Raw genomic sequence first — 15,236 nt, forward strand, 5'->3', positions numbered from 1 at the left:
GTGTAATTTTGAGAAAGTCCTTCCCACTTGGCATAAATAATAGAAATATTCATTATATTCACATTTAAAAATATCTTATTAAGAAAAATTTCAGGTATACATAAAAAAATGAAAAGAATAACACATAGACTGATCCCAGGGTCCAGAGTTGGCAAACATTGGCAACTCTTGCTTTTTTTTATCCCTGCTTCTATTTTAACAGTTCTTCTTTACTGAGGTATTTTGAAGCAAATTCCTGACATTATATCATCCCTATGTCATTCACAGTTCATATCTAAAAATAATTTTCTTACAAATCCACAATGACATTTTCACAGCTAACAAAATTAACAAGTTTTGGTATCATTTATCTCAACCATAATCAAATTTACCAAGTTGACTAAAAAAGTGTCTTTTTATAGCTGTTGGTTTGAATCAGTATCTAAGCAAGTCCCACACGCTACTTTGGATTTCATGTATCTTAGATCTCTTTTAACCTAAGAAAGTCCTACTCTTTTATTTTTCTGTTTACTATTGAATTGTGGCAGAGACCAGCTTGATGATCCTATAAAAATGTTTCCATTGAGAAGACCCCATCATCTCAGCCCAAAATCTCCTTAAACTGATAAGCAACCTCAGCAAAGTCTCAGGATAGAAAAATCAATGTACAGAAATCACAAGCATTTCTATACACCAATAATAGACTAGCTGAGGGCCAAATCAAGAGCAAACTGCCATTCACAATTGCTACAAAGAAAATAAAACACCTAGGGATACAACTAACAAAGGATGTGTAGGACCTCTTCAAGGAGAACTACAAACCACTGCTCAAGGAAATAAGACAGGACACAAACAGATGGAAAAACATTCTATGCTCATGGTTAGGAAGAACCAATATCATGAAAATGGCCATACTGCCCAAAGAAATTTATAGATTCAGCACTATCCCCATCAAGCTACCTATGACCCTCTTCACACAACTAGAAAAAACAACCTTCAACTTCATATGGAACCAAAAGGCAGCCCACATAGCCAAGACAATCCTAAACAAAAAGAACAAAGCTGGAGGCATCATGCTGCCTGACTTCAAACTGTTACAAGGTTACAGTAATCAAAACAGCATGGTACTGGTACCAAAACAGAGATATAGACCAAGGGAACAGAACAGAGGCCTTGGAGTCAACGCCACACATCTACAACCATCTGATCTTTGACAAACCTGACAAAAGCTAGCAATGGTGAAAGGATTTCCTGTTTAATAAACGGTGTTGGGAAAACTGGCTAGCCATGTGCAGAAAGCAGAAACTGGACCCCTTCCTGACACCTTACACTAAAATTAAGACCAGGTGGATTAAAGACTTAAACATAAGACCTAACACCATAAAAACCCTAGAAGAAAACCTAGGCAAAACCATTCAGGACAATGAGAACACATGGACACAGGGAGGGGAACATCACACACTGGGGTCTGTTGGGGGTGGCTAGGGGAGGGACAGTGGGGGTTGGGGACGTTGGGAAGGGATAACATGGGGAGAAATGCCAGATATAGGTGACGGGGGAGATAGAGGCAGCAAACCACATTGCCATGTATGTACCTATACAGATCCTGCATGATCTGCACATGTACCCCAGAACCTAAAGTATAATAAAAAATAAAAGTAAACCATTACAAATAAAAATATATATATACAGTAAGAGGGAAAAAAAGTTTCCATTTTTCAGATGTAGCTGTCTACTTCCTTAGGGTGTCATTTAACTTATTCCTCCATTTTATAATTCTTATAAATAGAAGTTAACTCTAGAGGCTAAATTAGATTTGAGTGTAGCATGTGTGTGTGTATGTTTTACAAGAACACTTCATAGGTGTTACTGTGAGCTCCATATAGTCTCATATCTGAATCAGCCAGCATCTGATTGTCCCACTTAATGATGGTACGAAAGATCAAAGGATTGATTTAGTTTTTAAAGTAAATGTTAGTTTCAGAATAGTTTTATATTTATAGAAAAATTTCAAAGATAATACATAATTCCCATGTACAACCCATACCCATTTGTTTCCCATTATTAACGTCTTACATGAGTATGGTACATTTGTCACAATGAGCCAATGTTAGTTGTTACTAACTGAGGTCCATACTTTATTCATAATTCCTTAGCTTTTACCTAATGCCCATTTTAAATTGAGGGATTCTATCCAAAATACCATATTGCATTAGTTATCATGTTTTCTTAGATTCCTTTTGGCTATGACAGTTTCTCAGATATTCTTGGTTATTAACAGTTTTCAATATCTGAGTTTCTGTCTTGTATTTCTCCTGCTCCAGGCTTGTAATTAGTCATGTCTCAAAGTATCCTGGTTTCTTTAAGTAAGAGAATCATATTTAAAGACTACTAACTGGAGAGGTGTCCTCATTGCTGTTGCATTGTCATTGCATTTAAGCTTTTTCAGTAAACACACCTACAAAATACATGTTTTTTGGAGAAAAGCAAATCATACTGATATTTCCAAAGAAAAGTTAACCTTATAAAATTTTTACTCAAATATTTCACTTTACACTTTTTAGAGTAAAAATCCTAACTCTTAACATCATGGACATAATTACTTATTAGTATTATTTTACAATGTATAAAAAGCAATCTCAATGCCAATATCATTACTGATAATTAGACTACTAAGTGGAATTTAGGGTTTCTTGGCAATTTTTTTCCTTTGAAATATATGCCAGTAAATATGCATAATCAAATTACTTTATTCTAAACTCACTTGAAAGAATGCTTCTCTCTCTGATATAAACATTGGCATATTTATTTCCATTTTCATGGATTTTTTATTAGATTTATTTTATGATTATGCAAAACATGTTTCCAAAGCCATTTACAAAATATATATGTGTAATTATTTTTTAAATGCCCTTTTTAGAAACAAAGGTTTTAAATTATTTTCCTAATATATGTCGTTTAATTGCTTTGATGATTATATTGGATTTTTAGCTTTTATATGAGTTTATCAGTTAGTTCCTAATATGTCAGATCAACTAACTTTATTTGCTACTCCAGTTATGGTCTGATATACCTGCAGGTATGTTTCCAGACCAATGACAAATATACAAATTTTTAAATACAAATATTTAACATAGAAATTTTAATATACAAATTTTTTTAAAAAACAAAAAATATATAGAACAAATTAATGTACTATATAGTAGCATAATTATGGCAACAAGAATTTTGAAAAAAGTTAGAACGTTACTTTTTAAGGTTATCATTGGTATATATAAACGTTAATTTATTTTAGTAAGTAACTTACCTAGTTGGAAACAGAGCAATTAAACGATACTTAAATTTTTTCCTGTAAGGCCTAAATTGACATTGTTAATCAAGGAGATAGAGTCAGCTTTGAAAAATCAAGGAATCATTATGTCTAATGAACTGAAATAAAAATTCTTGTTGTTCAACAGTAACTTTTCCTAAACTCAAATCTATTTTTATAAACTAATATAAATAATGTTTATATTACAATTCTAACTGCTTTTCATTTTGATAGTTGGTAGGCTAAACCTTCCTTATAGCTTTAGAAATAAAATGAAGGCTCAACTGGATTTGTAAGAATAAAACATGTTTTTTCTAATAGTCCTAAAATGAAATAGATTAGTTACCAAGTGTTTATTGCGCCAATGTACATTGTAATTTACCAGAGAAAAATACATAATTTTCTTGGTCTTGCCAAAGAAGTTCCCTTGAAAGAAATCTCTTTCCAATAAGTAAAACCTCCAAATTACCAGGAAAAAAAATAAAATAAAATTATTTTTTTAAATTTTATTTTAATTTTAAGACAGATTCTCACTGTCACCCAGGCTGGAGTGCAGTGGTGCACTCAGCTCACTGCAACCTCCATCTCCTGGGTTTCAACAATTCTCATGCCTCAGCCTCCTGAGTAGCTGGGACTACAGGTGTGTGCCACCATGTCCAGCTGATTTTTGTATTTCTTTTTTTCAGTAGAGGCAGAGTTTCCCCATGTTGGCCAGGCTGGTCTTGAACTCCTGACCTCAAGTGATCTGCCCACCTCGGCCTCCCAAAGTTCTGGGATTACAGGCATGAGTCACTGCACTCAGGCAATTTTTAATATTTTTATTTAAATATATATATAATTAAGGATATTCTATCTACTTATTTATAGTTAAAAGATATGATATAAAAATAAAGAATTTCAAAATAGTCTCATTTCCCTCCCTGTTCCTTAACTCTATTCCTTCCCTCTTCTCATAGAAAACCATTTTAATTTGGCTCTGTTTTAACAATCCAGTGTTTCTTTTGGCTAACATAAACACATGCAGAGTTATGAGCATGTTGCTTATGTATATTTGCATATACACAGAGAGAATGTATTCCTTTCTAATAGCAATAATAACAATGGTATAATTTTAAAACTTTTATATATTGTAGGATAATACGTCATTATCATAATATAAGAAATAAAGAACTTTAGTGTAAAATAAAAGAGATAAAAGATAAGAGTGTAAAATAGAGTGATGTCAACCAAGTGGTAGAGCAAGAAGCCCCAGATCCTTCTTCCTCCCACAGAAACACCAATTCTACAATAACACACAGACCAATTCCCTTTATGAGAAATCCAGAAAACAGTTAAGAGACTCTTGCACCTCGGGTGAACACAAAACCAACTACATCCAAGCAAGTAGGAAAATCTATGGCACTCTCTCAGGGTACTTGCTCCCCCTGGCCAAAATGTTGTACATTTGTGAGAAAACTCCCAGCTCCCAGCTGTTCCTTTGGGAGAGAAGGAGAAGACTGGATGGTACATGCAATATTCTGCTCAAGAGATCAGCTTCTGTCTTGCCATTCTTGGAGGCTAACAGGACCCAGCATCCTCTACACAACCGAGGACCACTGAGTACAGAAGGTCTGGGCGGCATGCTGCTGCTCCATGGGATCCGCAACAGGTGGAAGTTGATACAGGTTGGTCGCTTCTTCCTCAAAAGGAAAGAGAAGAGTGGAATATGAATCCAGCATTCTGGCATTTTCCAGGGCTGCCCAAGGAACTGGTTTCCATCTCTCCTTCTCAGAGGTCACACACGAGACCTGGAATACTCTAGAGGCCTGCGGGCGACTGAGAACAAAGAAATTGCCAGGCAGTGGGCTGGTGCCCCAGAAGATCTGTGGTACAGCAGACAAACACCAGAGGGAGCAAGAGATTACAAGCAACCAGTAAACCCTCGAATTCAGAATCTAAACGTGCAAGTCCAGGGAAGATGTATCCACAGAAAAGACTTGCGAGTCTCCCAGCACCTCTAGCCAGGCTGATTGGTGAATGTCTTCTCTCATACAAGGCTAGTCTGTAAAAGCTGGGAGAGGTGAAAGTCTTTAAAAATATGTGGATGCCAAAACAAAGTTATAATAAACATGAAGAAATGAAGAAATGGCCCAATAAAAGGAACAAAATACATTTCCAAAAACTGAGCTTGAAAAGGAAGCCTATTACACTGCAAAAGAGTAAAAAAAAAAGCCCGAGGAACTTAGGGGGTACTGTCAAGAGGATCAATACTCATACTATGGGATGCCTAGAAAAAGAGAGAGAAAGTGGCAGAAAGTTTATTTAAAGTAACGACCAAAAACATCCCAAATCTGGGGAAGGAAATAGACATCCAGATTCAAGAAACCCAATAGGCACCAAATAAGATAGATATTAAGAAATCTACACTGAGACACATTATAATCAAACTGTCAAAAGTCCAAAGACAGAATTTTGAAAGCAGAAAAAAAAAAAAAATAGGCTCATCACATACAAGGGAACTTCATAAGAAGGTCAGTGGATTTTTTTTTTAAGTAGAAACCTCCAGGCCAGAAGAGAATAAGAAGATATATTCAATGTACTGAAAGAAAAAAGCAGCTTCCAACCATGAATACTGTATCTGGCAAAGAACCCTCCTCTAAAAATGAGGAAGAAGAAGACTTTCCCAGAAAAGCAAGAGCAAGGGAGATCATCATCACTAGACCTACCTTATAAGAAGTGCTCAGTTTAGTCCATCGAGGTGAAATAAGATGATCAAAGAAGGACAAATACTGCATGAATACATTTATATGAGGCATCTAAAGTGATTAAACTCAATGAAGCAGAAAGTAGAATGGTAGTTGCCAGGGCCTGGGGGAAAGGGGAAGTGGAAAGTTGCTGTTTAATAAGCATAGACTTTCAATTATGGAAGACAAAAATTTCTAGAAATCTGCTGTGCAATAATGGGCTTATAGTAAACGACACTGCTGCTCACTTTTAAAAGCTGCTAAGAGGGCAGATTTCATGTTACGTTCTTATTTAAAAAGTGTCAAATAAAGAGTACAAATTCTTTAATGTTAAATTTACATGGGAAATGTCAATATGAATTCATGATAGTTTTTATTTTTCAGAAATACACATTTCCTTGCCCTGTTCATTAAAAATATCTAAAAACAATGAAAATCTATATGCTCTATATACCATCCCACTACTTGCTTTTTTCACTTAATACATGCAAGAGATCATTCTATCTCAGCCTATGGATGTTTTATTGTGTTATAATTTATATACCAAAAGTTTTACCCACTTTAAGTATACAATTGGATGATTTTCAGTAAATTTACTAAGTTGTACAATCTTAATCCAATTTTAGGGCATTTTCATCACCCAATAAGTCTCTCATTCCCTTTCACAATTAATCCATTTTGCCATCCCCAGTCCCACTAATCGATTTTCTGTCTCTATAAATTTGCCTTTTATGTCTGTGTAGTGTTCAGCTGTACAGATGAGTAATAATTTATTCAACTAGTCCTCAGACATTAGCTTCTTATATTTTGCTATTACAAATAATACCTGAGTGAATACCTTTAAATCATTTCATGTGAATAAATTATTTCATATTTTTACCATATTATCCCTAAATGAATGTTGAGGTAGTTTCCTTAATCATGAAATTGCTAAGTAAAGGATAAGTGTATGTGTAATTTTGCTACCTGTTACTAAATTCCTCTCTATAGAAGTTGTTTCATTTTGCATTCTCAATAACAATATATAACAGAGTGCCTATTTCCTCACAGTCTTATCAATTGAGAAGGTAGTGAACTTTGATTTTTGTTCATCTGCAGCATAAGAAGCATATCTTGGGGAAATTTAATTTGCATTGCTGTTATATTGAGTACATTTGAGCACATTTCTATGTGTTTAAGAGCCATTTTCGTGTCTTCTGTTTCTATTAGCATTGGACCAAGAGGAAGAAGTTTAGAACACATGTATCTGTGAAGCAAAGTACACCTTTTTGTCATCTGAGATAGGCTATTTATCAAAAATAACAACAACAAAGATATAATCGATTTACCTATCTGGAATGTTGTGATAATTTACTAATTGATACTGTAAAGTGCTTTTAAAACATCAAGTGAAATACAAATGCTAAATATTGTGTGATAGCTTCCTTTGATTAACATCTTCCATACACAATAATGTAACCTAATTTAATTAAACAATACAAAGTTAAATAATAGAAAGCAGAGGAAGAAATAAATCAAGAGGCATAGTCCAAAGAGAAGGGCATATTTTCAAATGAGATTTGGAAAAAGATGGTGAATCAATGAGGCAGAGAGACATTAGGAAGCTGTTCTACTTGAGAAAAGATATAGACAAGATCTCTCCTTAGACAATCTGCTACATTCTCTGGTACCTAATTATGACATTAAATGCATCAGCATCTCAATAACATGAATGTTAACGGCAATCACTGCTGATACACAAAGGAGCACTTAATTACCCTTTGGGAGAGTAAATGTCATCATTACTGAGAATTGTTAAAGTCATATAAAAGTTGAAAAATGCAGTAAGTTGTGGCTGGCTAACACTGAAGATCTGTGCTCTTCTTATATAGTCTAAATTGCTGCTGGTATGCACCTGTATAGCCAGGAACTACATTTTCCAGATACCTTGCATCCGAAAGAGGACAGTGGCTAGTCTGGCTGATGAAATATGATGTGTGCTATTTCCAGACTCAGATGGATAATTAAAATATCAAGTGAAATACAAATGCACAACAACATTTGTATTTCAAGCAGTTGTGCATTCACTATAATCATTTTCCTTCCTGCAGTAACCCTGGAACAGGCATGCTGAAGATTACCTCGTAAAGAAAAGAAAGGATCCTGAATCCCAGAACGTCTACTTGAAGAAAGAAACCCAAGAACACTCCCCAGCTAGCAACATCCACAGTGAGCCAAGCATTAGTGAGAAATAAAGTTGTATTTGCTAAACCACTGATATTTCAGAGTTGTTCATTACCTACCATTTCTAGTAATATATTACTATCACTAGTAATGGCTTTTTATTTGGGAAGTCAAATTTTTGAACAAAACATGCAGTTACGAGAATGAACAAGTATTACAGACTACGAAAAGAATACAATGAAGGAGTGATGTGAAAAGCAAAAGCTCTAGTTGAAAGAATAACTATGCAAAGTGGAGAAATGAGAGAAAAATATGACCAGGCGGTCAGGATGGCTGGAGTGAAGAGACAGACAATGGTCTATTTCTTTTTATTCTTTTTTTTTCTTTTTTGTGTTTATTTTTTTTTTTTAACAATGGTCTATTTTTAAATATAGCAGAGAGGCCAGATAAGGTCCCTTACAGTGCTTTGGATTTAGGAACAAGAATGTCATAACTTCCTGTAGTGAAAGCAATTTTCATGAAGTATTGGGAGAATAAGTCACACTGCAGTGGATTGAGGACAGAAAGGGAACTGAAGTAGATAAAGGAAATGCAAAATGCTTTTTCAATAAACTTGGCTTTAAAGGGAAAGAAAGATATAAGAGGGTAGCTAGAGGAAGCTGAAAAGATGAAGGACAGTCTTGTTGTGTTATATTTTGTTTTAAGATTGGAATGACTGGTATCAGATCCTTAAACGCTAGCGGAAAAGCTACAGCAGAACGGGTATCATGTGAGATATAGAGGAGTTCCCTGAGAAATTGAGAGAGGCTGGTACAAAGAACTTGTTGAGAGCCTAGCCTTAATGGCAGAACAGGCACTACTTCCTCTCAAACAAGAGGCAAGAAAAAGTAGGGCTGCAAGCTGTGGCAGAAATGGCTATTTCTACTATGAGAATTGCAAAAAATTTGGAAAACTTAGGCAATAATTCTTCAATTGAAAAGGTAAGGAAATGGGAATAATATTGAGTTAATGTGCATACAATTAAAGTTAAAAATATGTAAAACCAAGTTAAGAGAAAACTATAAGAATATAGATATATAAGTTCATCATACAGAATACAGATGTGAAATGTAGCAAAAAAACATATAGGATAAAAGAGATAGCTTTTTCATAGCTACTGGCAATATATTTGAGACTCTCCTTGCAGATATTCTTAGTTAAGTGAAGAAGAAGAAGAAAACTAATTATGATCAAGGGAATACAACATGCCCAATAGTGGGCTAGTTTTACAAATTTTCTCTCATTTATTCTAATCACAATTCCATAAGGTATAATTTCCTTTTTTTAACTTGGGTAAACTGAAGTTCAATTGACAGTTATTAAGTAAAAAACATTCAAACCTATGTCTATCTGACTTAAAAACGCATGTTCTCACTATACTTCAAGACTACCATTGCCTTAGGCAATGAAAGAGCATTCATTTTGGAGACAAACAAATCAGAATTTATACATGATTCCCACATCTTACTCCCTATATTGTCAACTTTCTGAGAACAAGGTCTTTTTCACCTTTGTATCACTTATGCATAGCACAGTGCTTAAATTATTGAAGCTGCCCAATAAGTGAATGTAGCATTAAATTTAGTTTCTTTATGACTATTTCAATATTCACAGCAGGATAAAATTAAAATATTACAAAGAAAGGCAAATGAAAGATAAAAAAAATTAAAGGAACACAAGTTAATCAAGAAGCAACTAAGACGGGTAAGTAATAGGCATTCTAGATTGCTTAAAGTGTTATAATAATTGGCAAGGGTAATATTTGAGTAACTTAAACATGATGCTAACAATGGAACTTATGTCACTGAGGGTGGACAAGAATAGCACATTCCTGCTCTATATTAGACCCTAATATTTTTTGGTGGGTGTACTCAAAAAGTCACAACAATATATTATTGTCAAATAATCACTATCCAATATTCCAAAAATACTTTCCTTTCCTCAAAACCTATATGGAATTTTAAAATTCCATTTCCATGTTCATATTGCAAATGATTTTTACAAAGGTTGGCTTTAACCCCCTTTCAGACTTCACTTGGGAAGCTCAAAGAGGCTTCCTTTCAAATATCAGATACTAATATATACAATTTTAACAACATAGAGTTAAGAGTTTGGAACTAAAATAAAGCATATTCTAACAAAAGTTCACAGTTTTAGGTATCAAAGGAAATCATAATATGCATAATGCACAACAAGCAACATTTGCAAACTACACATACAGTATGGGTACATCTGTTATAATATTTAATTTGAATGCTATCTTTGTATTATGCACTCAGCATGTCAAGTAGCACCAGCTTTTTCACTACCCCCAAAAAACAAAATATTTAAGATGCTTCACTTTAGATTTATAATCAACAAAGCTTCAAAGCCAAAAATTACAAGAAAAGGCAATCGTGTGAGCTAAAGTTAAAATACTAGATTTTATTCTTTTATTCAAAAATTAATTTATTGCTTTGATAAAATGATACATGTCAATGTTATAATATTCAAGTCAAAACAAGAAAGATTTCAAATCCAACCAGCTAGAAATTATTCTAATTAATTATAGGTGAATATCAGCCTAGACATCTCTGTATGCACAAATGCAGATAAATAATTAAGGCATAAATGACTATAAAGTAGGGGTTAGTCGATATATTTAAAAAAACATTTTATTTTTACTTAACAACAAAACAAAGTGAAATACAAGGTACTTTAGTTTTAGATGTTTCTTTATGAACAAAATTAATAAAAATCACAAAGAAAAACATTTAGAGATTGCTAGTATTATGGCCATCTTAAAAATTACATTTCACTTTTAAATACTACTGATAATAATATCTAAGGATAAGAAAATTATCATACTTAGACTTTCTTCAGCCTTTTAATTAACTATTATTTGGGGGCTGTCATTATTTACCACATTTGTATTCTCTCCTATTGAAATAATTCCCATAGACATTTAGTCTTAGCTTTATGTTGAAATGAAATGGCATACACCTCAATTTCTTTTTCCAGGTTCTCTCCATTCCTGGTTCTCTATTTTAACTCATTACATGGCTGGCTGAATGTCAGCATGAACTAGCTTTTCCAGAAAGACTCAACAATGCTAATTTTGTTCATGTTTGGATATGATGGCCTCCTGCTTTCACACTTAATGGAGAGTTTGGATGAGTTTAATATTCTTTGATCACATGGTCTCAGAATTAAGTCTATTTTATGCTATTATCTTTGGGCATTGAACATTGCTATGAAGAAATCAAAGGCCAGCGTGATCTTCCCACTTAGAGATGACATCTCATTTCAGCTGAAAAGCTTGACTCATTCTTTTGATCTGCAAAGTTTGATAACTTAATTAAGACGTGAATTGTGATTACTTGTTCTATATTGACTTTCTCTGGAACATGGTGGGCTCTTTCACTCTGCAGATTTGATTTTGTGTTTATTACAAGAAGTTGGATTTTTTAAAAATGGGCATCTTTCAATTATTTCTATTTTATTTGCTGTATTGTCAAACTGAGAAACACCATTTAATTTTCATATTAGACCATCTATTTTCTCCATGTATGAATTTTTCTGTGTAACATTTATGCCTTGTTTTGATTCAAGTAATATTTCCATTAATTGGTGCTTCTGATGTTTTTTATTTTGCAGTGGCGTCACTTGGGACTTTAAGAAAGAAATTCTGGGCATTCCAGCAAAAGAAGTCAGGATACAAGTAATGGATACCATGCAGCTACCAAAAAAAAAAAAAAAAGTACTGTGATTTTTAAACAAAAATAATTTATGCTTTTGAACCTATTCCTGCTTCAGATATCATTTTAAAGTCAATTTTCATTAGGCATCATGAACTCAGAAGTATTAAAAAACAAAACAAAACAACACTCTCCCAAGCATCTAATCTGATGTGCTCTTATTATTATTTGAATGGTAGTAATCAATATTTTAACTAAAGATGCACTTAAATCTTCTGTGTTCTACATCGGGTGCTTTCCCTCCCAGCAGGCTAGATAAAAACTGTTCAAAATGAAGGTTTTTAAATACTGATTTTACTGTCATGTTTCATATCACTTGAAGAAAAAATAACTTTTAAAAACTTTTTTTCAATTTTGAAAATAACTCGCCTAGGATTAGGAGGATATCTTGGAGTTTCTGAAAAGCTGACATTTACAGATAATTTTAAGGGCTTTTTTCTTATTCAAAGAAGCAGGTTTCCTAAAATAAACTGAGATGGATGAGTTGGATATTGAAGTAAAGAATGACAAAGATAAAAATAATATTGAAAAAATTATATCACAAAGAGAGTAAGAGATATTTAAGAGTCAAGTATCACTGAAAGGCATAAAACAATATCACCATAACCCACCTAGAGACTTAAAGAATCAGAATGGCTATTCTTTCTGAGTATGAATGATAAAAACCTCACATAGACTTATTATTTTCATATTTCATATGATCATTTCTCTTGGCAAAGGACCCATGGCTTTTCACGTCATAAATTGTTTTGATACCGAGCTTGTTCTTAGATTTGAGAGCTGGATATTAGAATGTTTCCATAGGTTCCTAAGAGGGCCCACTGGGCTGAGAAATGTCTTTTCTTAGCTTCTACAAAACGTGTGTTTGAAAACTGTTCTAAGTAAAACATGTTCCATTCAAAATTATCTTAGCCCATAGGGGAAACAATTGGAAATATGGAATGTTGAAGAAAAAATATTAAGCACTATTTAGGCTGAAGGTGGAGGTTTGAGGAGAGGTGAAATATTTGGGGGCAGTTTTCATAAAATACAACCCTCCAATACCCATTCATTTAGAAATTCTGATACTCCCTATGGAGAAATAACAGCATTAATAACACTACCCCAAATGATTCTGTTATTCCCCTCAAGTTGATAATATTAATTTCACGGTAAGAAAACACTATGCTCATTTTATAGTTTAAGAAACTGTTTTGGTTACTGTAGCCTTGCAGTATAGTTTGAAGTCAGGTAACATGATGCCACCAGCCTTTGCTCATTTTGCTTAGGATTGTCTTGGCTATATGGGCTCTTTTTTGGTTCCAAATAAAATTTAAAGTATTTTTCCTAATTCTGCAAAAAAAGTCAATCGTAGCTTGCTGGGGATAGCATTGAATCTGTAAATTACTTTGGGCAGTACGGCCAGTTTCATGATATTGATTCTGCCTACCCTTGAGCATGGAATGTTTTTCCATCTGTTTCTGTACTCTCTTACTTCCTTGAGCAGTGGTTTGTAGTTCTCCTTGAAGAGGTCCTTCACATCCCTTGTAAGTCGTATTCCTAGGTATTTGTAGCAATTGTGAATGAGAGTTCACTCATGATTTGTCTATTATTTTTGTATAGGAATGCTTGTGACTTTTGCACATTAATTTTTTATCCTGAGACTTTGCTGAAAATCTCCTTAATCAACTTCAGGAGATGTTAGGCTGAGATGATGGGGTTTTCTAAATACACAATCATGTCATCTACAAACAGAGACGATTTGACTTTCTTTCTATTTGAATATCCTTTATTTATTTCTCTTGGCAGATTGCCCTGGCCAGAACTTCCAGTAGTATTTTGAGTAGGAGTGGTGAGAGAGGGCATCCTTGTCTTGTGCCAGTTTTCAAAGGGAATGCTTCCAGTTTTGCCCGTTCAGTATGATATTGGCCGTGAGTTTGTCACAAATAGCCATTATTTTGAGTTATGTTCCATCAATACATACTTTATTGAGAGTTTTTAGAATACAGGGTTGTTGAATTTTATTGAAGGCATTTTCTGCACCTATTGAGAAAATCATATGGTTTTTGTCATTGGTTCTGTTTATGCCTATGTTGAACCAGCCCCGAATCCCAGGGATGAAGCCAACTTGATCATGGCGGATAAGCTTTTTGATGTGGATTCAGTTTGCCAGTATTTTATTGAGGTTTTGCATTGATGTTCCTTATGGATATTGGCCTAAATTTTTCTTTTTTGTTGTCTTTGCAAGGTTCGGGTATCAGGATAATGCTGGCCTCATAAAATGAGTTTTGTATTGTTTGGAATAGTTTAAGAAGGAATGGTACCAGCTCCTCATTGTATCTCTGGTACAATTCGGCTGTGAAACCGTCTGGTCCTGGGCTTTTTTGGTTGGTAGGCTATTAATTACTGCCTCAATTTCAGAACTTGTTATTAGTCTATTCAGGGATTTGACTTCTTCCTGGTTTAGCCTTGGGAGGGTGTATTGTCCAGGAATTTATCCATTTCTTCTAGGTTTTCTAGTTTATTTGCATAGAGGCGTTTATATTCTCTGATGGTAGTTTGTATTTCAGTGGGCTCAGTGGCGATATCCCATTTATCATTTTTCATTGTGTCTATTTTATTCTTCTGTCTTTTCTTCTTTATTAGTCTGGCTAGCAGACTATTTTGTTAATCTTTTCAAAAAACCAGCTCCTGGATTCATTAATTTTTTGAAGGGTTTTTCGTGTTCTCTATCTCCTTCAGTTCTGCTCTGATCTTAGTTATTTCTTGTCTTCTATTAGCTTTTTAACTTGTTTGTTCTTGCTTCTCTATTTCTTTTCATGGTAATGTTACGGTGTCGATTTTAGATATTTCCCACTTTCTCTTATGGGCATTTAGTGCTATAAATATCCCTCGAAACACTGCTTTAGCTGTGTCCCAGAGATTTTGGTATGTTGTGTCTTTGTTCTCATTGGTTTCAAATAATTTATTTATTTATGCCTTAATTTCGTTATTTACCCAGTAGTCATTCACAAGCAGATTGTTCAGTTTCCATGTAGTTCTGCAATTTTGAGTGAGTTTTTTAATCCTGAGTTCTAATTTGCTTGCACTGTGGTCTGAGAGACTGTACATTATGATTTCTGATCTCTTGCATTTGCTGAGGAGTGTTTTACTTCCAATTATGTGGTCAGTTTTAGAATAAGTATGATGTGGTGCTGAGAAGAACATATATTCTGTTGATTTGGGGCAGCGAGTTCTGTAGACGTCTATTAGGTCTCCTTGGTCTGGAGCTGAGTTCAAGTCCTGAATATCCTTGTTAATTTTCCA

The 15,236-nt window shown here is 34.1% G+C and overlaps 1 long non-coding RNA gene across 1 annotated transcript; it reads left to right on the forward strand.

Annotated features, from left to right (window-relative positions):
- The first annotated feature begins 1,218 nt into the window (after nucleotides 1-1,218).
- LOC116563392 lies at nucleotides 1,219-14,372 on the forward strand. The gene is made up of 3 exons (XR_004274381.1): nucleotides 1,219-1,232; nucleotides 1,708-1,709; nucleotides 14,217-14,372. It is a non-coding gene; the product is annotated as an uncharacterized LOC116563392 (long non-coding RNA).
- The last annotated feature ends 864 nt before the right edge of the window (nucleotides 14,373-15,236 follow it).

The sequence above is a fragment of the Sapajus apella genome, unplaced genomic scaffold (genome assembly GCF_009761245.1).
Source record: "Sapajus apella isolate SASKATOON/1434 unplaced genomic scaffold, GSC_monkey_1.0 scaffold35, whole genome shotgun sequence".
Lineage (NCBI taxonomy): Eukaryota > Metazoa > Chordata > Mammalia > Primates > Cebidae > Sapajus > Sapajus apella.